Source organism: Megachile rotundata, chromosome 9, assembly GCF_050947335.1.
Source record: "Megachile rotundata isolate GNS110a chromosome 9, iyMegRotu1, whole genome shotgun sequence".
NCBI lineage: Eukaryota > Metazoa > Arthropoda > Insecta > Hymenoptera > Megachilidae > Megachile > Megachile rotundata.
Window position 1 is genome coordinate 3,877,447 of NC_134991.1, and position 26,962 is coordinate 3,904,408.

At 29.8% G+C, this 26,962-nt stretch overlaps 1 long non-coding RNA gene across 2 annotated transcripts; it reads left to right on the forward strand.

Moving 5' to 3' along the window:
• The first annotated feature begins 6,810 nt into the window (after positions 1 to 6,810).
• On the forward strand, positions 6,811 to 17,155 carry LOC105663293 (uncharacterized). 2 transcript variants are annotated; one of them, XR_013039415.1, is made up of 3 exons: positions 6,811 to 7,069; positions 10,782 to 11,029; positions 16,532 to 17,155. It is a non-coding gene; the product is annotated as an uncharacterized LOC105663293 (long non-coding RNA). The 2 variants fall into 2 exon arrangements; XR_013039414.1 differs by having other exon boundaries at positions 6,821 to 7,069; positions 10,785 to 11,029.
• Positions 17,156 to 26,962: the final 9,807 nt, after the last annotated feature.

The following is a 26,962-nucleotide window of genomic DNA, read 5'->3' on the forward strand; positions in this document are numbered from 1 at the left end:
TGTTTCATTTATATAAACCTCAGTTTTCACTATGAAATTTAAACCAAAGTGTGTTTGCTTCTAAAAAATAACTTTTCTAAAATTTCTTTTAATTGATAAAGGTAATTTCTTATATTTCCATTTTTGTAATGCTAAAAATGAGAAACAAAAATTGTATTAACATCTAAGATATTTACAAAAAAATGAGCATTGGTAGAACCACCTTTAATGTTAAAAAGAATAATAGTAATTATAAATTTGTTTTCTCTTTTTAAAATTTATTACATTTCTCATCCACAGATTTTACTTAAAATTTGTAAGGTTAATATTCATTTATTATTTTAATTTATTGCTCTGTTTTCAAAGTTTATGATATATGTATCTATTTCTTATTCACTCAAATTAAATTAATACCAAAACGTTCTGAATAAAAGTGTTCAATATAGTTTCAATGACAATTTTATTGTTTCGAATGTAACTAGAAAGTAAAATGTCTGCAAAGATTCGTGAAATAACATAGAGTTATACTATTTAGACTTTTAAGCAGATTTATGAAATTTCGGAAAATTAAGATTTTTGTCGATCGTATGTCTACAGTAAAAATTGTTTTAATTTCTTAAATTTTCCACTACTGCCGAGATAAAAATCGCAACTATTTTTGCATCAATCTGATATAATCATCTTGAATTGATTACAAAATACTCATTACTGTGTCAAGTACTTCAAGCTGTGTTTACATTCATTTCTTCCACCGTTGCTAGTAATGGTCCCGCCCTTGATACGTATTCATGTCGTCAATAACAGAAGCATTAGCAAGTAACATTAAAATTCATTCGACCCTCGACAACATCCATTAATAGTGTACAAATGCAAATGTATGAATGGAGAATTGCACGAAAGAGGGACAAGCAAGTCATCGGTTGAAGGCAGCTTCCGGTGAGGTGACCACTGATCAACATTCCATTCGTTCGTTTTTATAGGACAGAAAAAAGAGATCGTGTTCTTATTTACCGATCACGGATAATATTGGAATCGTCGTGCCAATGATACATTAATCCCTCGACTATTTACTAAACTTGCAAGGCACTTGTCTTTTCCTCCTCCGACATTCATTGCTTTGGCGCAGCCTTACGCCACCAGCGATAAAGATTGTGTGCACCGAGATAAGCGGTCTTTACATCATTATTGAAATCATTTGAATGGTTTGTTATTGCAGTTTCTTAGCTGTATTCAAAGACAACCTTTCATTTATACGATTTTCGTTGTTCATAGTAGTGTTTCAAATTAACCCATGAATTTGACAGTGCACGTGTGGGGATGTAACAGATTCGTACTTTAAGAAGACTGGTCTTCTTTTCTTTTTTATTTAAAAGTACGATAATCAATGTAGTATCTACATATAATATTAGTATTATTATGCGAGGTGTCCCAGTTTTTGACCGCCAAACTTGATTAACATACTCTATTCGTAAAAATAAAAAGGGAATATTATATGAACGTAGTGTCTTAGATACTTCATTAGAGAGTCATAACAAATATCAGATAATTATATTTAAAAATTTCATATTTGGAATTTATTATTTCATTGAAAACTATTGATTAAGCATTAAAATTTAATTTCATTATTATACATTGGATTAATTATAAATTGATGAGAGGTGATTTTATGGATCGATATTGGCAGGATAACCTTAATGCACAGCTAACAAGGGAAATATTTTTTTCGCTCACTCAGTGACGATTTTGATAATCACGTAAATTATCGTAAACAAGAAATAAGTGAAATGTATTTTATAAAACATTTTATTTCTAGTGTTAATTGGAAATTTGTATTGTTTCATATAACAACTGTTTTCAACGAAACCAATTTGAAACTTCATGCCACAATAAATATTATATTAATATTAAAAATATATTTTAATCTATATCGTATATTTTTGTATTTTCTTGTGCATTTTTTAACATTTTTTTCCAAAACATTAATTTTATTCGAAATAAATTCCATACTTTACTTGATAATTACTTTCAGTTTTGTTTTTTTTTTAATTTTACTTGTTTCGATTGTTTTGTACACCTGTATTTACAACTAACAAGGGACATCACCCAATTGATACACGCCGATTTTGATGAAATTTTTATATGTTATAGAACTCGAAAAAATATTTGACACGTATTTTTTTTTATCGGCAAACATCCACTCTGAAGTGGTGAAAATAACCCTTAAAGTTGGGGTTGAAAAAACTATTTTCGCAAATATCTCGGGAACTATTAGGCCTAGACAAAAAATTCAAAATGCAAATTTTGCTGTTTTAGAAGGCCAATAATATGGCCTAAGTGGATTTTTGAAAAATTTATTTGTTTAAAAAATATGTTAAAAATTAACATTATTTTGCAAATTTTTTTAATAAAACGTTGTACCATTTTGATCTAATTTCACATACATAAACTATGGGTCCAAAGAAAAAATACGGATCAATTGGAATTTTTAATTTCGCTTGCGGAAAAAATATTACTGTCCTTGAAGTTATACGTACATTTTATACCTTCCGTTCGGTTCACGACTGACTTCTATACATAGTATTCTGGCAATTGTATTATATTATATTTTTTATTCTAATTCGTTAAAAAAAAGAATCTAAGGGTCCATAAGTGCCTCTATAAAAATATGGGGACAGAGTCAGGTATCCTATATGTTCCGCGTTATGGGCACGTACTGGTGGCAGTGTTCGACGCACGGAAGATCTAAACGCGTAAATTGTATTTCTGTCAAGTGATAATTTAGAGCACATGCAATTAAAGGAATTGCATCTGTTGATTAAGAATTGCCTCACGATTGCAAAAAATATGATAACTCTGAAAATATCATTTTTTTATAATTTTGAAATTTATGTCTTTTACTTTGAAATGATCTTCTAATATATTATAAACGGTAGTAAACGAAAAAGATGTAATAATGCTATGTATTATAAAATCGAAACGGATATCAGTATTTTTCAGCGCATATTTTGTAAAAGTGACATAGTTTTAATTTGATTGAAAGTAAAGTCAACAGGATTATCAAAATGTTCCGCGCTGCTACTGTTGCAACCATACGGTCCCATGCCTGTAGGTTAATTCGTAAATTTAATGTAGGTACAAGATTTGATATTTCATGCGTGAAATTTTTCCATATTCTATAACCATATATGTACATCAGAAGGTTGTATTAATTCAGTAGCAATTTTTTAATGCTTAAATCTGTCAAAGTTTTATTCGGCGACATGATATTGCTTATCAAAATTTAAAAAAATTACAAAATGATTAAAAAAGTGATATTTTCAGAGTAACCCAACCGAACAATATATATTTTATAATCGTGAAGCAATTCTTAATTAACAGATGTTATTCCTTTAATTGCATGTATTCTACATCATTATGAAGATATTACACTTCGCACAAGTACAATTTACGTGTTAAGATCTTCCGTGCGTCGAATACTGTCACCAGGACGCGCCCATAACGCGGATCAAATAGGATATCTGATTCGAACAGCATATTTTTATAGAGGCACCTTTGGACCTTCAAATTCTTTTTTTAAATAAGTTAGTGTAAAAAATCTAATATAATACACTTTCCAGAATATTATGTATAGAAATCAGTCGTGAACCGAACGGAAGGTATAAAATGTACGTATAACTTCAAGGACAGTAATATTTTTTCCGCAAGCGAAATTAAAAATTCCAATTGATCGGTATTTTTTCTTTTGACCCATAGTTTATGTATGTGAAACTTGATCAAAATGGAACAACGTTTTATTAAAAAAATTTGCAAAATAATGTTAATTTTTAACATATTTTTTAAACAAATAAATTTTTCAAAAATCCACTTACGCCATATTATTGACCTTTAAAAACAGAAAAATTTGCACTTTGAATTTTTCGTCTAGGCCTAACGGTTCCCGAGATATTTGCGAAAATAGTTTTTTCAACCCCAACTTTAAGGGTTATTTTCACCACTTCAGAATGGATGTTTGCCGATAAAAAAAAATACGTGTCAAATATTTTTTCGAGTTCTATAACATATAAAAATTTCATCAAAATCGGCGTGTATCAATTGAGTGATGTCCCTTGTAAGTAAATAAAGAAAGAAATCCATCTTTTTTTAACCTGTTGACCAGGTCATTGTTTAACTAGAAAATGAAGTAGAATTTTCTATTTCTGTACACGTCAAAAGCTAATAAAAATCTCTCTTTCAGTGCAAATGGAACAATACATCTATTCTATGATTTACGCGATACTTTATTTACACGATTTCGCTTTCACACGGTTTTTAAAATAGCGAATTTACAGAAAGCTGGTAGACGTAAACATGTTGATGGTACCAATGCACGGATAGAATTTTTATATTTTTATTTTTTTGTTATTCAATTTTAACATTTTTCTGATTAAAATGATGTCAAATACTATTTAATTTGGACTACATATATTTAATTGACGGTAATTTCGATTTACATTGCTTTCTGAAAAACCTATCTTCAATGAATGAGTTAGTGGATAAGTGTACAATTTAAAATAAAAATCTTTCAATACATAGGGGGCGAAGCCATGTATACTTTTCGTTCAAAATGATATTATTTTACAACTTTACTATCTTATAATTTGACTTCTACTAATTTTATTATTTTACCATTCTAGTATTCTATTGTACTGTTTCAGTACTTAATTACATTATTCCCGCCATACTACTTTCATATTATTTGATTGCTACACAATTTTACTATAATATTATATTACTGCTCTATTATTCACTATTTCATTATTCCGCTTTTCTATTGTTTCAGTATTATATTTAAACAAATAACCTTTTGCACTTATAATATTTAGAAAATAGATTAACGGTCAATAAAATTTATAATTGAAGTTCGTTTAGAATTTTAAATTTGATAAAAAACACGAAAGATGAAAATTTGACAAATCCCGCCGTAACGAAAAAATTATAAAGAGATCGCCATAGGTCCTGGATTACCAATCTTGCTAAAACTTTTTCTGATGAATGTAGAATAAAACTAACTCAACCCATATTTGGATGTTTACCAACCTATATAATTTGTTAATGCTCATTATGTGGAAAGATATATAACATTTAAATATTTGATTTCGATAAATACTAAATTACTTAATAATATATAATAATATATATAGTAATAAATTTTTAAATTATTCTGTGACGAATTTAAATCTTCTATAAACATTCTTCTGTTTTCATATATTCTTTTTTCTTGTTATAATATTATTCGTTACACTTTTATTCATTTCCATTTTTTTCATTCTTTTTTAACTTAACGCAATTGTCTTGTATTATTTGCAATATGTACATTAGTACATACGATTGAACATTGTTTCCGTGATTGCTTTCATGAATTACTGTAAATAACCACAATAATATACGTAAAGTAAATAAAAAAGGTAAGAACTAAATAAAAAAAACAGTGTTATTACAAAATAAAAAAAATAGAAAATAAATAAAAAAGCATGAAAAGATATACCGCATACATAAAAAGAAAATAAGTAAGACAAAATTATTATACATAAAAACAAAAAACATGATCCATCTTGAGAGGATTTGAACCTGCGACAGATTAATCCAAGAACATACCACACCGCTATCGCATCAATTATCATACGGTTTACTTAATTTTTAATGAAATCATACAATTAAATATTGAATATCTCCCAAAATACTGTGATAAAAACGGCTAAATGTAGGTTGCTACTTCTGCTCTACCTTTATCAAGAAAAATTTTACCAAAATCGATGCCCCAACAATTGTCATATTTCCTTGAAAGTTAGTATTATATTTCCACTTTATTAAAATTGTAGCAATGCAATGATACAAAATTAATACAATTTAATTTAATATACGTATAATATGATTACAAATCATTTTTTCAACACAATACAATCTTTACTTTGTGAATTCGTAGTGCAATCTGTTTAACATTCTTTTCATTCGTTTCCTCTCAAGTCATATTTTCAAAAGCACTATGTCTGATTATAAGACATTCATGCCATGTTCATACTTTGCCACATTCATACTTTATCATGTTCATACTTGGCCACATTCATACTTTAGCATGTTCATACTTTGCCACATTCATACTTTGTCTCGTTTATACTTTGATACATTCATACTTTACCACGTTTATACTTTGCTACATTCATACTTTAACACATTCATACTTCACCACATTCATACTTTGTTACATTAATGCTTTACCATGTTCATACTTTTCAACATTAATACTTTGATACATTTTTACTTTACTACGTTCGTACTTTTCAACATTAATACTTTGATTCATTCACATTTGTCTACATTCATACTTTGTTACATTCATGTTTTGTCACATTTATATTTTACCATCTTTACATGTTATCACGTTCATACTTTTCCATATTCATACTTACCACATAGCTGTTTTTCATACTTTGCCATATTTATACTTTACTACATTAATATTTTTCTACATTCATACTTTGCAGCGTTCATATTTGGCCACATTAATGCTTCACCGCATTAATACTTTGCCATATTCATACTTTATTGCATTAGCACTTCGTCACATTCACTCTCTTAATCAGTTTACTACATTTTCTCTTACAAATAACATTATAAAAAGAGCAAATATTATGGTTACAGTGGTCCGTTTCTCGTGTTATATTTATGATGTAAGTGCGTCATAATATTCCAGAATTAACGGCCAAGTATATAAATATGAAGATAGATTAAGATTCACGGATCAAGTTGTGATAACGATATATCGATGATCCAGTCCACCAAGGTGGTAAGAAATAGAAAAATAAGGTGAAACGGGAGGGAGATCGATCGATCGTGCTTGGTCACGGATGTGTGAGTTTTCGTCGGACGTTGGTTCGCAAAGGTGGCCGCATTCTCGACGTTGGCGCCGTGTGTCCGTCGCACCAAGTCCAGTAAACACGAACGAGAGTCAATAAGTCATAAAATCCAACGCTTAGGCATCAGCCACTCGCGTATTTACGCTTCAACGTGAACGTCTCTTCTGATCGATTTTATACAGGCTGTATCATAACACGTAAGTTATAATAAAATTAGCTGTGAGTAAATGTGCTATCCGTCTTTTTATGATGCGAATTCCAAGCTACTTGAGCCTTCTGTATGTGGCTAAAACGGGTGTCACGTTTTTTCCTTAGGATTACAATCTTTTTGCATCTTTTTCAAAGTTTCACGAGACTGTTCTGAAATTTTGGAAATCTTGAACAAGATATTTATGTGATGAAGTGGTAGTTACAAGTTAATGGATAATAATTAACATATAGATTGATGTGATTGATGATCATAATTCGCGTATAATTTATGTGAAATATTAAATATTAGAAAGTATTAGGAATAGAAATAGTATAAGAAGTTTTCTTGTTTGAATTATTTTTGCCCATAAGTAACATCGCATTTATCGATATTAGTTGCAATGAATTGTTTGAAAATTTGAATTAAGATTTAACGTCGGTTTGAAATTTATTTATATTAAAATTTAACTTGGGTTTGAAAATTATTTAAGTTGAAATTTAATTTTGGTTCGAAACCTTATTTAGGTTAAAATTTATCTTCGATTTGAAAATTATTTAGGTTGAAACTTAATTTCAATTTAGAGCTTAACTTCGACTTGAAACTTGTTTAAATTGCAATTTGACTTAGGTTTGGAACACAAACAAAAATAAGCAAGTTTGTACATTTGTAAATAGAATCAGTGTAACGGCATCGGATAAGTAGCAATTTCTGAATTCAGATTTTTACATTTTATAAAATAAAGTTTGAACTTAATATTACTTAACTTTGAATCAATTTAGATTTGTATCGCTCATTTCATTGGTTATTGAAAGTAATACAACTCATATTAAGGAGCTGGTTGCGTAATAACTATAACGATGAACTGTATTAGTCGCATTTGTGTTGAATTAATTTTCAGTATTGAGTTAATTTTCAGTTTTGAATAAAATGTGGTTAATCAAACGCAGTGTCCTGTAGTGTTGAAACTGTGTTATATCATATATATGTATGAATCAGTATCCTCTGATCACGTAAATTCCTGCAACTGTGATTTCATATTTCGAATTCATTCTCTTTCTCCATAACACTTTCCTTTCATCTCGATCGGTCACTAATTAGGTCTCTATTTTATCAGTATTTAACCACAGTCTTCTATTATTACCAATATTTGGCAATATATTAGGGGTACCGAAAAGTAATCAAAATTTTGTTTACTGGCAAAAAACATTTATTTACTAAAGAAATCTTAAATGCTAATTAACAAAATAATTTCCATCATTTTCTAACGCATTTTGCCAGCGTAAAGGCAATTGTTCGATTCCCTTCTTAAAAGAAGTCCTTCGATTTTTCATTGAAATCTTTGAAGTCATTGAAGAAATTTCGAATACTTTTCTGTACCCCTAATATTATTTCATATTTCGATTAATGTAGTAAGGTGAATTATTTATATTAGGTTGTCCTAAAGTTTTCTTTTATAACAATAAATGACACAACAATAAATTAGGAATAGTATTTTAAGACATTAAAATTTTAGGAATACTTTCATACGATTTCCTGAAAGATAGAAGAAGCTAATAGAGCGGAATAAATAGTAATATAATTGTTAATTAAAGTTATTAAACACTGATATAATATTGCTGAGTGTGTAATTCAATATATGTATAATTCACATCAGTACCGTAATATTAATGTTTATTAACATTAAATGTTGTGATAGTTCCAATAAAGCTAAAAGACCTTATATTTTCTCACTATCAGAAAAAAATTGCAATTACGCCAACGTTTAAATGCTCATCATCTTTTGGCCATTTTCAATGAATATCCGTAATAAACGAAACAATTAACGAATAATTAAAACAAGTATACATATAACATAATATAACATAACATGCATATTAATAATATATAATATTAATATACAATTTAATATTAATATACAATTAATAAACATATAAAGAGGATAATAGACGAACGAAAACAACAAATTTATTAAACAAAAATAATTAATAATTTGTAAACATGCTTAGTTAAGATATTATGTCACAACTGTAACTCTTATGCAATCAATACGTTTATTGAAACATGTATTATTTCCACTTAATTAATTTGTTGTTTTCGTTCTTCTGCTATTATCTTTTGTCGGTTTCATAATCCCTACGAAAACGAAAATTAATTTTGAGAGGAAAGTTGAATGTATTAGTACAAAGGCAAACAAGAGTTGATCAATAGAATTTTTACGAGGGGACTGGTCAGTCACGGTATTTAATTCCTAAGAAACAGTAAACCGCAGACCACATACAAAACGGACCGACAAAATTGGCTGATATCTTACCGTAGGGAAATATTTGGCTTTCCTTTCATCTTTTATATTATTTCAGTTAAATCCTATCGAACGATGTGATCCTCAAGAAAAAAACAGTCATCTCTCATCTGTTGCTATTTCTTCTTTTTCAGAATTTGAATTTCTTTCATTTTTATTTGCTGCTTAGGTCTTTGTCATTTTTTCATAACTTGCATTTTTTAAGTATCAAACCAGAGTAGAAATGAATCTTTATTTTGTCACTATTTTTTAAATATCTAATTAGTAGAGGAATAATACTATTATTACATGGGTTATTAATATGGTACACTGCACTTCTATCAAAACTTATTGTCAGCCCACAATGAGTCCACATCTAGATTATTATTGATTTCTTTTAGTAATATTATGCATCTCATTCCTTTTATTCAAATTTTTTTTATATAAATTTACCATTAATAAACATATTTTTGAGTTTCATCAATATAACATGAAAATCTAATCTTTTATAGTGTTCTTACATATAACATTATAAATACTATAATAATTCTATATTGAATTATATGTATATTCTCATCTATATTAAAAGCGGTATAATAAATAACTGGCAATAGACACTATTGGTATTAATGTCTATATCTATTTAACAATATTTATTTTTAAATTAATGAAAACTTTGTTGCATTTATTTTCTATTATGCCGTGAACACATTTTTTATATTTCAAAACTGTTAAAATTCATTTTTTATTAACATAGCTGCGTATCGAAAATTTTTGTTGTACATTTTTAACTTATTTTTTCTTTTCTGTGTCACCAAGAAAAAATCCCTATATAAAACTTTGAATTCAAGAAGATCGGTCTAAGAAAAAAAAGTTCATTCTCTAAAAGTTAAAGCGCCTTGTACTGAATGACCTTGTATACATTATTCCACATTTTGCAACAAGAACATAATAATAAGAAAAAATAGAAATCACAGTATAATCACAGAGAACGAATGAGCAAAGACCGAATCAGCATGGACACGTTATAAAATTCGTCGAATGTGGAGTAGGTGCATAAGCCGTGTCGGAGGATGAACAACACATTAGTCAAAGGCAGTTTACCAGTACTCGTGGTAAGCAGTGGGCTAGTATTTGTGAGCTGTCTACCAATTTGTTTCACCGTTTGACAAATGCATTCGGGGCCAGGATGGGCAAATAGTTCAGCAAACTCGTCTGACAGAACGAAACGGCCAAGGGAAAAGTGGGGAAAAATAAAGTGATACGAGGACTTCACGGTGCCAGTTACAATGGTGGTGGTGCTTCCGGGATACCGGGATTGACGCTGGGCATTTGTGTTATTGTTGGTGTTGGTCTTGTTTTCGATGTGGAGCTCGTGTCAGTGACACGCTCGTGAACTGCAACGATGATGACGATAGAGAAACAGAGACGTTTGTGTTAGTAGGAAACGACGACTTCGTAGGGATGCCAGCGAAAAGGGTGCAAAGAGGGAGAAAGGGTGGCGGTATGGCGGACCGCCGCGCCGTTCTCTGATTTGGGTTACTAAACTGTAAACAAATTCGAACTTTTTGTTCGGTTGAATATCGATCGGCGCCGAGTGCAGGAACCTCCGAGTACACTGGCACGATATGTGCTGTATATACAGGGTGTCACATAACTGCTGGTGCAGTACGTAACCTAACACGAAACGTAAGTACTATCTTATTAATATTTTAATATTGAGTTAGCTAAAAACCTCTGTCACATTTTTCGCAAAAATTTGATTATAAATTTTATATATGTTATTGTGATTTTGTTATATAACAAGTTAATTGTTTTCTCAATGTATACAGAGAATTATTCATCAATTGTATAACAGAACGTAACGATACGTAGACCTAATTGTTTAAACTTGTTTTACAGTTTGTAATCGTATGTTATTAATTAAATATTAAGGAATTATTATTATTCTTTTATATTTCAATGTTTTATTGTATTTGATGTTTAATATTTATAACATTTGGTTATCATTTTTATTATAATATTAATTTAAACAAATTTGGTAACTGAAAATTGTTATAAATGTACATCTATAAACCAGAGATACTAATGTTCAGCATTTTTAGCTAATACTTTGTTTTAAAGGACCAGATGTATTTAGTTAGTCTGTATTTTATGTAAAAAAGGTGCAAAAAATTAATTCTTAAGAACAGAAACTATTCCAACTTTTAAAGTTAACCACTGCGGTCTTAGTTAGCCACTATGGCGGAAATGATATCTAAACTCAATTCTTTGATTGTATATAAAAATATAAAATTTAATCTTATAATTTTTATCCAGTTTATTCTTACTTATTATTAGTAATTTTTACTTTCACTTATACATTGTAGTGAACCAATATAAAAAGAAAACTAAGAAACTCATTGCAGAACTTTTGTTATAAAAGTGAAATAGGTAAAATATATGAATAAAAAATTCAAAATAATATTTCTTATTGCTACAGACATTAATTTGCAACTAATCAATTAATATTATCTTCAACTATTGAATGATTCGAAATATGAACGCGAGTAAATACGTAAGAAAGAAAAAGCATAGGTCAATGTATAAGGATATAGAATCGATTTTCTTTCCCTGAAGGGAATACTCCTTTGAACATCTCAAATAATATACCGCCCTTGTTTGTTTGCCTGTCCCTTTATTGTACACAAAGTATTGCTTCATGTCACCCTATTTTCGCATTGCATGGCGTATCATAAGCCAGTTCAAACGAAGTATAATTTTTTATGTAATGATCGCCAGCTAACTTTGTCGTTTATCACTCATCAATTTGAAATTCCCGGTTGTTCGGTGACTGTAATCAAACAATTAACGTGCAACTAATTTAAGAGAAAAATATCGCACGAGACGTATTAGTTATCGTTAGTGTAAAGCAGTGAATCAACATTAAACGATTGAACCGTAAGGAAGCTATTTGATACATAACCTCAAATACCTCGGAGAAACGGTAAAATTTTAGTACCTAAACATTCAAACCGAAATATGTAAACTACTATTCAGATTCTTTTAAGTCCCAAATTCTTTGAACTTTATCTCTTTTAGCACGAAAGTAATGTTTTCGCTCTTTCACTTTGGGTTACTGTCACGTCGCGTCGGTTTTATTTTTCTCCGAATAATCGATTTGGTCTTCGGTCAATGTGTTAATTACGTGTAACTTTTTTAACGCCTGTTCTAACAAATTTTCAAATTCCATTTTTATACATTCGTGTACTTTTTACTAAATAAAAATATTGTCGCAACGAAACTGTATTTAGTACAGAACGAATTCATAATCGTATCACACACAAATTCTGCATTTATTAAAATGAATTAGGAAGTAGGAAAATTAAAGTAAGTAAAGTTAATACTTTTCATTCTTGATACATACTTGCAATACGAAATTCTTAAAATTATTTAAAATGATGACCCTCTGAATGCATATTAGAATGCAACGTAGGCTTCACTTTGATAAGGACATATACAGTAAATTTAACAATTTTTTAATTTATAAAATTTCAATTTTTAATTTACACAGTTTGTAAATTTTCAAATTAAGTAAATCATTTCCAATAATTTTCATTAGTAAAATTTACAAATGTCCAAATTGTCAAATTCTCAATTTATTAAATTTTCATTTTATTTATTGCTTTTATTAAAATAGAATAAATTATTGTTTGAGCACGGAGACGTGGTCAGTAATTGATATATTTACTTTAAATGTCAATGGGAGAAGTAATAGCAATTGAAGTTACAGCACTGTTACTGTAAATATAGTTACTAAAATCATTCTGAATCTTTATTACAGCTTTTGTTAATTTTTTTATAACGGAATGTTAAATGAATACTATTCAAACTGATAATATTAGTTAATTATTTATTAGATTGAGTACTCAATATTAGTTGTAACATTATAACCTTTGTTCTGTTCCTTCAATTAAAGTCTTAAAACTTTCAAGAGATCTATCAATTTTAAAAAGCGACATTTAAAGACGAATTAAGGCATTTTCAATTTTAATAGCAAATTCTAATTCTAACATTAACACAAATCATTATATAATTGGGCTTACATTATTAGTAATAATAGAATTAATGAATTAACTATAAAACTTCTCGACTTTTAAAAGCTATTGGAACGCTACTGGAAGACTATTATAAAATTATTCTGTTTTCTAAAAAATCGATCCTTCATTAAAGTATACAAGAACAATAGAAAACTAACCCTCAATATCAAATAAATCACATTGCTTTAAATTAACTCTATTATTAAATTATCAAAGCTATAATAACATTCAAAATTGAGTAGTAACAACATTGTAACGTTAATTACAATATTGCTAGAATCATATTTTTGTTTATGAATTATCATCAACAAACGTCACGATTATAGTATAGGAAAACCCAACAAAGTCCTTATGACGAAGAAAGCAGTAAATTAACTTATTAAAAAATTGATCACTGAAAATAATCTTCATTGGATTTAAATATAATGGTATTTCATTATACAATGTTATCGATAACGAATTGGACAAGTAATTTTCTTTCCTCATAAGTATCCCTGGATGTAGGTAAGATCTCTGGTAAAAGTACAGTTTGCATTTTCAATCCGGTTTTCAAGTATGATTACGCGGTAGCCCGGTGAACCTTACCGAACCAAGCAACACCTCTTCGTCCTTCTTCGAACCGCCATTATGTTTGAGTTGCAATTCTCGCACGTCTCCGTTGGCATCGTGCCGGTTTACGATCGCGAGCTTCTACCTCCTCTCTTTCATTCGCATTTGCATTTTTATATTTATCGCGAATGAACGGTGCGTCGCAGTCATTCTCGTCCTCGATTGTCATCGACGGATCGTCGTAGGTCTTGCGTTCGATAAAAATTCTTCCGCGATGACGCTTTGGCTACACCTCCTTACGTATTTTCATATCTCGAGAAAGTTTCAGAGAAATGCGTTACGTCGAGAGGCAATCGATTGTAGCGAATCGATATAAGAGCAATGTTTTTGATGCGCGAGAAAGTGTTATCCTTCTTCAAGCAAATTGAAAGGTTTCGAAAATGGCTGACCATAATACGGTGAAAATAAACCTAACGATAAATAATCTAATGACAGCGCACATACTTTGCATTTTTACATACTGTTTTTTTATTAGTTCTCTTTGTTTCGTTATTGGTTTGTAATAAGCTTATTAAATGAACTATTTTGTGAAAATCGGATTTAGTATTATTTAAAAAATTGTAGAACTTGTTGATTGTAGAACGATACAGATATATATAAATTTTCACTCTATTGTTTTCGAAGTGTTTTTCAGAATATGTTATTCTTAACCCATCCTATACAGCATACAAATGTTTGCAAACAATGAAAACTGTTTAAATATGGAATAAAAACGGAATATTTAGAAATTTGAGAATATTTTAATTTCACGTTTTGGAAATTTGTAGATTTGAATGCTGTCTAATTTTAGAAGTTAATCACTTGAGTTATACCTTGGGAAGTTGATTTACACCCTTGGACAAAAAGATAGCACATGTGTGCTATCTTTAATTTCTTGAAAACTACTTAGAATTTTTTAATGTAATACATACCATCCTAATTGTTACATGGCAGAGAGAAGGAACTTCTTAGTAAATATGGTTGACCTTGCTAGGTTTTTGAGCAAGCAGAAGAAGTTAATAATGATATGATAATAATAATAATCCGCCTTTATTTTCTATTCCTTCGAGTACCCGCTTTGGTAAGGATTTGTATAACATTTTAATTGTATTTTGTGGCAAACTATCCCAATCTATCTTAATAGCTTCTTTTAATTGTTTAATATTATCATGCTGCTTTCCATTCTTATATACAGCACGTGCTAGTTCTCCCCAATAATTTTCAATAATATTCAGGTCCAGGGAGCGTGCGGGCAACAGTAAAACCAATACGTTTTCTCTTTGAAAAAATTGTTCTTCGACTTTAATTCGGAGAATTGCAGCATTGCCATGTTAAAAAATAAATTTATCAGTGGTAATTCGTAGTGCGTGTTCAATACTTTGTTTTGAGAGTAAATTTATATATTTTTGATAATTCATATTTCCTTGAAGAAACTGTACATTTGTTTTGCCTTTGTATCCATTCCGTTTAAATTCCAGCCCAAATCATTACTCCACCCCCACCCATTTGTCTTCGAAGAAATGGAAACGAATTTTCTTTTACTGACATTTTCATTTTACTACCATGATTTAAAGAAAGAAAGATTAGTAAAAAAACAAAGACAAATGGGTGGGGGTGGAATAATGATAACACATGCGCTATCTTTTTGCCCAAGGGTGTAGGTACTGATAGATTTGAAAGTTTGCGAATGTGGGGTTTTGGAAAATTTAAGAATCTTGAAATTTGAGAATTGAAAAAAAATGAAAATTTGTAAATTTGGAATATCAGAAAGTGAAAAATTTCAAAAATATCAGTACTGTTCAATTTATAAATTTGTTAATTTGAAAATTGGTATCAACTTGGAACTTGGAAGGAATCTGAAAGTTGAATAATTTGGAAACAGAAATTTTAATATTTTATGTCGGAAGATTAGTAACATACAAAGTGATAACATATAATTTACACCCAAACACGTATTATTGTCAATGGAAGAAACTTGCGAAGTGGTGGTAATTCAAAAATAAATACCAGTATTAAGCATCAGTCACATAATAACCAACTTTATATCAACGTGTGAGAAAGAATGATAAAACTATAATCGTATCTTAAGAAACCATTTCTAATCGTATTCCAGCATTAAATATTACCAAAATTTGACATAGTATTAACAAACAAGTCTTTTCGTACAAACGAATATTAGTTCACAGTGAATCGCAGTTAAAAATCAATAAATCAACCTTGCCTGAAATAATTAATTTGTGGCATGACACCTTCACCAACTCGTATCTCCGATTATGCAAAGTGAGTCTAAACACGTTCATTAATTTTCTCAAACTGTTATACATTTGTATTCTTGATTGCTACAAAACAATTTATACTTGACTGACCTACGCGCGTTGCGATGCATCTGAGATTCCATCGGTCACTCTCGTTCTCTTTAAGGATTGACCTATTCTCGCGGATCGAGAAGACTGCTTCTTTCAATATATAAATGACCATTCAAATGAGTCTCACGGCTCTGACGTTTGTTTTCTATCCGGCTTAGATTCGAATAGCAGCTTGGGACGAGTAAGGAGGATTAACGACTGTGCCTCTTTTTCCAAATGGGCCGCAAGAACACGGTCGAAGAAGACGAAGAAACATCGTCGGTCCTTTCGTTCTGCATTGTAGCCCCATACGAAAATCCTTTAGCGTGCAAAGTGAATAGCGTGAAGATATATGCCAATCATTGTGAATACATCCATTGCTTGGACTGATGTTAAGCTTCTCAGAATTGTTTGTTTAACTCTATGCTTAGTGAAGCGAGTCGCACCAGTCGCATTTATTGAAACAGTCGAGTCGGCCAAATACAGTTTGTTTAAAATTAACGTTGACACCGAAACTTCGTGTTGAAATCTAATTAGAGTAATGGTTATAGATGTTAACCTCTATACAATGACTTTTCCTAAAAATGTCATTCTTTCTCGATGCTTTATGTTACAAAATGCTATTGTATTGGAAAAGTAATGTTAGTATATTAGAGAAGTAATAGTTTTTTAATGCTTTATATTAGAGCGACGATACTATTTAAAAAAATAATGCTTTTCTAGTAAAATATGTCAGATATTTTTGTTCGAAACATATAATAGATGTATAACAAAGTTTCGAATAAAATGAGTTCTTAACGCTAGTGTTCACTGCATTAAATTATTTTGCATTAAACCAAACCTTATGCGGAAACCAAAAATTAACTCAGTACTAAACCGAACTTGGCTAATACAATTCACCGTTATAGTTATCACCTAACCAGCTAAGTACCAGTTGTATTACTTTCGCAGACCAATAAGATGGGTGACACTGGCTACTTTATCTTAATTTTATAAAATGTGGAAATTTAAATCCATATTTTCCGCTCGGCGGTAATGGTGATACTGAGTGCACTGATTATTAAAATGTTTTACTAGGAACTTTGATAACTTCTCAGACTATTTCTCATCTGTGTTCTAACAATTTTACATCACAATTGTAGCATAATATTTATAATGATAATATGTATATAATTATAATCGTATACAGATATTGATTCCTATATAATGATTGACCCCTTTTTTAAAATTGTAAAAAATATGATATAATGCTTCTTAACAAAATTTAATTATGTTTCCATAACCCAAATATTTTTGTTCGAGATTCAATTATATTTTATTACGACCCACGTGTTGTACCTAAATGTATAGGCTTTCAATATTATGAAATGGACATAACTTGTAAAAATTTTAATGTAATAGCCAATGATTTTTGGATCTTCTTAATTAATAAGAAGTGCAATGGCTTATACAATCATTACTTCTGTATAAAATATGGTGCAAAAATTAAAGAAAAAAATCAATTTCATGATTTTTATGAAAATGAGTTACTTCACCTGAAAATGTATAAAGGAGCACAAGGTGCTAGAATAATCTCCCTACTTCCTAGTGCCTGACCGAAAGGGTACAGTAACTAATTTAAGGGTATTAATTAAGGGTATTTAAGGGTATTAATTATTGGTGAGTATTATTATTAGGTATGAATATAATTACATAATGTGTTATGGTAAAATTTTGTAAATAATGTAAATAACTAATTATTGCAAATCAAAAAATAAACAAGTAGATATTATTTTGAAACAAATAAGGCTTATTTTGTAATACAGCAGAAAAAAGAAACAAAAGGTAGAAAACAAAAAGCAAACGAAGGTACAAAACGAACTCTTTTTAGAATAAAAATTGATGACATCAATGAAAACGAAAGAAGTCGAAACTAATTGAAAAAGTAACTCGAAAGAAACATTGCACACAATGAATTACCAATAATGTGATTTGAACAAAAAGAATAACATTAGTTTTACGTTTTTGCGTTTTTTAAGGAATGAATCGACTTTTTGCATGAAAAATGAGCACTAAATTGTTTATAAAAAAAAAAAGTTTACATTCAATCAAAAAACGGCTACGTACTTCCAAAGACAATATTGTTGTGAAGCTACTGTAAAAATTTCAATTCAATCTATGCAGTAGTCACCGAGAAATCCGTCCTCCCAGTATGAAGAAACTGATTTCGAGAAAAACGCGTTTGAAGTTTTATGAATATTTTAATCCTTAAATTCTCTGTTCACCGCTAGTTTGCAATGCCTGTACCATACATTTGGCTATCCAGATCAGTGTTTGCCACCTTCTCTAGCTTTCTGGATACTTCTGTTTGTTTTGTAGGTAACAACTAAACTTATTATTTTAAATGATAACAATAATACGAAAGCGATGAATTGCAGCATTCCGCGTGAGTACTCAGTGCGCACTCTGAGGCGCTGCGGCAAAATTGATAATTGAACCATTTAAAATTTGTTTTCTACTATTAATCAAACGGCATTCCATTCTTAAGACCCTAAAGTATCGTTTTAGCCAAAAAAAAGAAAAATCGTCTTTTTGAAAATCCTAGAGTGGTGTTACCCCTTAAGAATATTATTATATAACATTTTTACTTTATTATTAAGTGTATTTGCTATTCACTATTTCCGAACAATTCAATTCAATGTACACTTATAATATTAAGAACTTTATTGTATTAATTACAGACATAATTTTTCATTGACCTTCAGCCATAAATAAACAATTTTACATGATTGAAATAATTAATCATTGTTTTTATACCTGCCCTAAAAAAAGGATCAATATCTGTTACATAATTTGCCAATTATTGTGCAAAATCCGATCAATCGTTATAATTTTGGAGTCTAATTAATAATTAATAGTCTATTATTTTTTTTTTTGCAATTGCATAATGTTAATTGTTTTATTATTTTCAAATATTTTTCATGTAATAACAATAGTTATTATCTGTTAATTTTAGTAATAATTTTATTAATAATTTTCTTTCTAAATTATATAATACTCGTCTTTAAATTGTTAATTATTGAGTATATTGGCCTATTTTTAATTTTTTTCCAGAAAAAATAATTACAATTGTTATTGTACAATGTACTCGTACTAATTCATCCTGCATAAAGAAAGTGCGTGACTTATAACGCACTAATTTGTCCCAAATTTTGAGTAATTATAGAAATTCAAAGATTGGCGATCCTACAGTAATTATCAATAATTGATCAATACCTTGTTGATAAATAGATCTAGAAATAATATTATACTTTTGTTAAAACAAATTTTCATATCCTTCTACAAAATTTACTTCTACACTTCCATAAAGTTTACGTTTCTAACACCTTTCATACATAAAATGTCTATACTTAATGCACAATTTAAGTTTGGCACATAAAGGGTAAACAGAATTATGAAATTATTATTCTGTGCATTCACGGAATAAAGGATTATGTATAGATGAAAAGAGAATCAACAAACGACTTTTCCTTACAACCACCCTATTATTGCTAACTCCCCAACAAACGGTCATTGTCGAAAATGTCAACGGACTTTGGGATGTATAATCGAGCCAGAATGAAGTGCAACGGACACGAGAGAAAAGAGATTTCGTCGACCTAAGCTGATTAACTTGACCGCCATTTAGCAGACGGCGATTGAGACCCGTCCTGGATATCTACGCTAACATAAAGGATCCTTTTCCTCCTGGTTTGCACAGCTGTGAATGAACTTGCAATGGGACAACCGTTTCGCTATTTTGCATTTTGGGTTCACTTTTTATCGTATTAGCGTTGACCAGTTTTTCTGATGCTGAAGGATCATTATTTTATCCATGATAAATGACTTCCATCGCTAACATTAGTTGCATATTTCTTTAACGGAGTAGGTATACATACTTAAATATATTGTTCGACATTTTTTTTGTGAACAGATTGACGATTCTCTTCTTTGAAGATTATTGTTTGCGGTTATATATCATACGATTTTTTTACGGTTGCACTTCTAGTGACTGATATTTTAAAACGAGGGCAAAGAAGCCATAGAAGAGCAAGAAATTATATGAAGGTTAATTACTTGTATGTATACTATTTGAAAAAAAGGATTACATCTTTTACAGTTTGAATTGGGAAAATATTTCGCATATATTGACAAGAGCTGATACGAATTGTGTAGAAATGCATTTTTCTTTAAATTATTATTTTTATTATTTTAATATATGAAAGTTCATGACTATTTTTCTCTCCTGTTTAGCAACCTTACCAAGTTAAAAAAATTATCAAAAAAATATATTAATCTTTAGATGTGTTCCTTATGCGCTAAATTTTGGTACTTTTAACGACAAAATTAAGGTTACAAGTTCCATTATTGACTCAAAATACTTTACAAATTTATGAAATTGATCGGAGGAATTACAAGTTTTAATTTCTATTTTAAAACATTGATCACAAATCATAGTTGTATGTAATTTTAAATATGGACGCAGCAAGGTACAAACCTGGCGGTCAGGTCAAAGCAGACACAATCCCGGAACTTAATGATCGCACCTCGTAAATACTTAAAGCTGTCGATATCGAACGCTTTGCACAATTACTACTATTTAATTAATATTAATTAAGACCTTAATTATTTTCCTTGTACATTTTGATTTTGATAGGAAATTGTTTAAAATGTCAACTACTCTGCACTTTCCCCGAAAATTGTAAGAGCGTAACTTGAAGTTAAATACATACTTTGAAACTTTATTTCATGTGCAATGGGGCAAGAGCAGAATTATTAATAAATCTGCTATAAAATGCTTTTTACTGCATTGTGCAAGTACTCTATGCTGCAAACAAGTACTCTTAGCTGAAATATAAAAGGGGATATTCGCTCATATTCTAATAAAAATATAAAAGGATATAAAAGGGGAAAAATTTCGCTCATATTGTAATAAAAATAGCCTGTATACGCACTTGCCCCGTTTACGAACTTACTCCACTTCACCTTATCCTTATTTCAGTAGTGATGTAGAAAATATCATTATCAGGTATTAACAATTTATTATTTCATAGCGAAAAGGTTAATAAGTCCTAATCTGTCCTACACTCTATTGATCATCGATATTTTAATCAAATACTGTCTTCGGATTGAGATAGGGGGCGTCAAAAAATATTAGCCCTTTGAGTGCGGAATTTGAGTATATATAAAAAAAAAATTAATAAAAGTAGATAACTTATTTTTACTTGTAAACCGATACATCATATGCTTCGCTAGTGCAACCAGCTTAAATTCACACCAAACTGAGAAAATAAATAGGAGCGCAGTCACTATTTTTGCAATTTTAACATTAAACAAGAGAAGCGCTATCGTGCTTCCCGCAATTGTGGCATACAACTAGAGGAGCGCTATCGCGCTTCACTCAAACGGTTAATAAACCATGGAATACCCTTTTTTGCATGGTCAAATATAGAAGAGCTAAACCGCGATAAACAAAATCTGCCGCCTGCAGTCGTTTCTTTTTTCGGTTGCCAGTACTAATGACCAGGCATGGTTTAGCAACCGAAAGAAGCAAAGTGGTTGAATTCACCAGCTTCAGTCTGCGTAAATTGCCTAATTTAGGCACGATGTCAAAAGAAGCACCATTTCTTAGGAAGAGCAATCAAAAGGTACACTAAAAATCATACCGTACAGGTGTAATCGCAAAGCTTCTATATTAAATTATCTAGTTACACTGTAAATGTAATTAACACAGCGTTTTATTAATTCTAAAGGGAAATATATGTTTGAAGTCTTACTGATAACGATAATAATGAATTTAAAAAATTAATTCGAAGAAAAATTCTATAATATAGTGGACTTGTTTTGGAAGAAAGAATAATAAATAATGTTAATTTAAAAAGCAAGTAATGTTTTCGATAATATTATTATTTAATTTAGAATTTATTTCTTTGATAAGATATGGGAGCTATGAGCTAGCTGAAATTTCTAAACCCACAGAATCTTCAAATTCCCATTTTTCACATTTTTTAAGTACCCAAATTCTTAAATCCCCAAATCACCAAATTTCCAAATTCTCAACCTTTAAAATTTCTAAATTTTTAAATCTCTGAGTCCTTAAATTTTTAAATAAGACAAACAAATCTGTAGTGCGCATGTATGGTAGGATAATCTGCTCAATATCTGAACAAAATTGAATTCGTCATCGAACACACTGTATAGCGTGCACTTTCTTGAACTCTACAGCGTTCTTTCTTGCTTTTTTTTCAATTAAGTCGACCGGAATTTAGCCCAGAAGGTACGATTTAAGTAAAAGTTGGAAACATACTTATATAATACAGCGAGAAATCATTGTGAAGCATCGCCAAAAGACGATAATATCATAGTCTTCGCACCGGAAATAACACGTCGGAAGAAATGAAAGGGAACTATAATAGTTGGTTTGATTTACTGTGTCATTAAATACGGATGTGTACTATTTTATACTTTCTTGATCAAATTCGTCTCGAAAATTGTTTAACCAATCCACTGTACATTATGCTTCTGCAATGTAATAAAATGTAATTTTAGATAAAAATGATTCAAATTTATTAAATAGTAGTATTCAAAGTTTTGATATGAAGAAATAGAGGAAAATAAATATTCGTAATAGAAAACAAAAAAAGTGAACAACCATAAATTTTTATTAATTATTTTGATTATTCGAATCTAATAAATTTAATGAAAAATTAATAGCTTATGTTACCTGTATGAAAATCAAATGAAGAAGTGTTTCATTACAATTATTAAGTAATGAATTATTGTTATTTGCAATATATTGTAAGTTAATATGTATTTAACTTTGTATACTTAATGTTAATTAATTTTGTATACTTAAGCGACAATAAATACTCTTCTTTGCAACTATTTAAATAAAAATGGTAGCATTTTTCATATTTAATAACTACTTTGCTGAAAACAAACTCTTAATCTTTTGTAACATTTTTATCTAAAAATATAACGTGAAATTATTCCACTTTACATATAAATTGGATCAATGTTAATGGTTAATCAAATTTTAACCTTAGATTACTCGAGAAATCATGCCATAAATTAAATAAAATTATCTTAGCGTATCAGTTTCTTAGATCGTGTGACAAAAAGCGTGGTTACAGAAAGAAGTATCAAACGATATCGTAACAAATATATTGTTTTCTGTCAACGAAACAGCTGCTCGTGGACAAATGAGGGAAAGAAGCGACGATAGAAACAGATCGTAGGCAATAAATTCGCTCCAAAGAAATACGCGTTTTCTGCCATTACGCCGAGGTTGCGGACACAGAGATTTGCCGGTGGTGGTGCACCGTGTAAGGCGTCGTATTATTATGTTCCGAAGTGAACAAGTAAATAAGTAAGCGTGCGAATGGCTCGATGTACACTCGGGAGCAACGTAGACTGTTGAATAAGAACATACGCAACATAAACTTGATAATTTTTTGATTTCACAAACCTTCATATTCTCTACTTTCTGAACTCCTACATTTCTGTATTTCAAAATTCTTAGTTTCTTAAGTTTTTCAAATTCTCGAATTTTCAAATTTCTAAATTCCCTTACTCTATATTTTCAGAGTCGCAAATTTCTATATTTCTATATTTCTGAATCTTCATATCCCTAGGTTCATAAATTCTTATAGTAATTCGTAGATCGCCACATTTTTGGATTTAAAATCGATTCGAGGTCAAAATTTTTCAAAGTTTAAATTTTTAAATCTTCAAATTTCCAAATCCCCAAATTAGCAAATTTCCCCATTCCGAAAGCTCCACATTCTCAAATTTTTACATCTTCAAATTTCTAGACTTTCACATCCCTGATTCCACAAATCTATATTACTATGCTCTCAAATTCCTAGATACCCAAAATCTTCAATTTCCTAAATTTCCCCACTCCAAAATTCCCACATTATTAAATTCCTGTTTCCAAATTTCTGGATCTAAGCAAATAAATTTTAAAATTCTTATGTTTATAAATTCATAGATCGTTAAGTCTCTAAATTCTCAAATTTCAAAGTCTCCAAATTGCTACGTTTTCAAATTCTTTGGTCCCCAAACTCTGAAGTTTCCAAATCCTCAAATGCCCAAATTTCCTCAACCTTACTTACATCCTCAAATTCCGTCATCTCCAAATTTCTAAACTTCCATCTTGCTACATACACAAATTTTTATTTTTTCTAAATTCCTACATCGTGAAATTTCTAGATTCTAAAGTCTCAAGGTCTACAAATTACTACATTTTAAAATTCCTAGATCACTAAATCATTGCATTCACAATTTCTTACATACCCAAATCACTAAAATCACAAATTCTCATATCCACTAATTTCTCGATAAAATTTCTCCGCCAAATCTTTATATTTCTGTACCCATAGATCTCCAGATTCCGAAGTTATCATGAATAGACGATCTCGACTTCTTGTTTTCATATTTTCCCTAGGGAAGCCAGATTTGCTCTTGACTGTACCTACTGAATCTCGAACGAGCAGAAGCAATTTGTGACACGCAAGGTTTGCATCGTGCCTCGGGCCATTGCCACGCGCCACTCGTCTTTATATGGAGCACCGACTCGCTCCACTTTCCTCGTTTCAATTATAAAATCATTACCACCATTTTCAATCGCAGCGCTGATTGCTGATTAGTCACGACTTAATAAAATTACGGCAATAATAGAGTCAAAATATAGAGGTTAGTTCAATCACTAATGGCTTAATTTCTTGTGTCTTTGCGGTTTCTGACGTGATATGATACGGTTTTGGTTATTTTACAGTGGGTAGCCAAATTATTATATTCGAAAGATTTCTGTTTAAATATATGCGACGGATGCGACTTTAATTAGTTTAAAAATGTTATTGATATTTGATATTAAGTTGTTCGAAAAGTAACTCCGTTTTTTTTTTTCGACAGAAGACTTAATTGTATTATTTCACAGCCAACTTTAGACTTAAGACGCATAATAATTATATATATATATATATATACACAATATATATATATACATTATATAGCTGTATTTCGACAGCTGATATAGTAAGGCTTGCTTGTGAAAAAGTTCGACTGATTCTACGTAGTAATTTATTCTAGAATAAAGGGTGGTTGTGGACATAAATGTGTTTTATACTTCTATTGTTCAATTCAACCAACGTTTTACTTGGTAAATGCTGGATCTATTTAAACTATTTAGGATCTATTTAGGTAAATGCTGTATTTAAGATTATAAATAAAAAAAGCCAAATGTCGAAATATTTCCTCGTATAACATCCTGTTTATATTTCACAAATTTTCTTATTTAATATGGTGGACTTATGTTTACATATTCAATTTTTACCGTTAACTACTCTTGTACTCTTGTTAAAAAAGAATTAATTGTAACAAATTATATAATATGTTATATTTTAAAAATATATTGTAGAAATAATATATTGTAACATTGGAATAAAAGTATCTGTTGCATTCCACTGGTTATTGTTGTAAACTATAGAACTTTTGTTTGAGTATTATAAAATGACTCTAAATGCTTAGTCTAATCGTAAGTACAATTTGAAGATAGAATATTTGTACATAGTGGACAGATGTAAGGATTATGTGATTGTTGGTAATGTCTTAATTAAACTAAACACGCTTTAAATACAACCTAAGAAAATTCTAAGCGATATGCAAACATTTTCTAAATAATTTAATGATTGCTCTAAGTTGTTTTAACAGTAAAAGAGAATACGTTTCAATGGAGCGTGGACCAAGATCTAATTTCGATATTTGACTGTGATCGAATTTCACAAAGTAAATATTAAAAAATAATATTAAAGTCATCGAAATTTCCGTAATTCCTTTATAAATTTTATACACTCTTTATCATTATCGATTGTTATCGACTGGGACAATGATTTCCTACTTCGATTTCGCTTTTTTCGCTTTATTGATATCTTCAAATTTTCCGTTTTATTTTATTATTACGGTATTTGACGTAATAATCGATATTTACTTGCATTATTATTACAATATTTGATTGAGAAAACCCTTATCTTTCCTACTTTCAGTCCTTTTCTTTCAATTATTCAACTATGTAATTACTGTATAGTTTTTATTTCAATGTAATAGTGTATAATTTTTTGGTTATATTAGTTTACATCAAATGTTCTGTAAAAGAAATTATTAATTATTTATAAGTTATAAGTTAATAATTATTATTTATTAATAAGAAATTATTAATTACGATTATTCATATGCTTATGAAGATACAAGATTCTTTAACATTGCTGTAACAATACATTGAGATCATATCATGTGGTTATTAATTTAATCGATTAGGTGATTCATATGTAAGAATCATCCCGAAGGAGGAAATAAAAAATTGATGCGAAGAAATACATCGTAAATTTTTGGAGTTGTAACAAATAAAAATGTAACTGCGGGTCAAATACGAGCAGATTTAAATCGCCCTGCTTCGAAAAGGCGTACACAACAAATTTTATGAAGTAGTAAACATTTTGTGTTGCTAAAAAATGTCGCGAAACCACCTTTACCGTATTTCCATAAAGAAGCACGATTCGCGTTCCCAAAAAGTCACAAGATTTTGCGAGAAG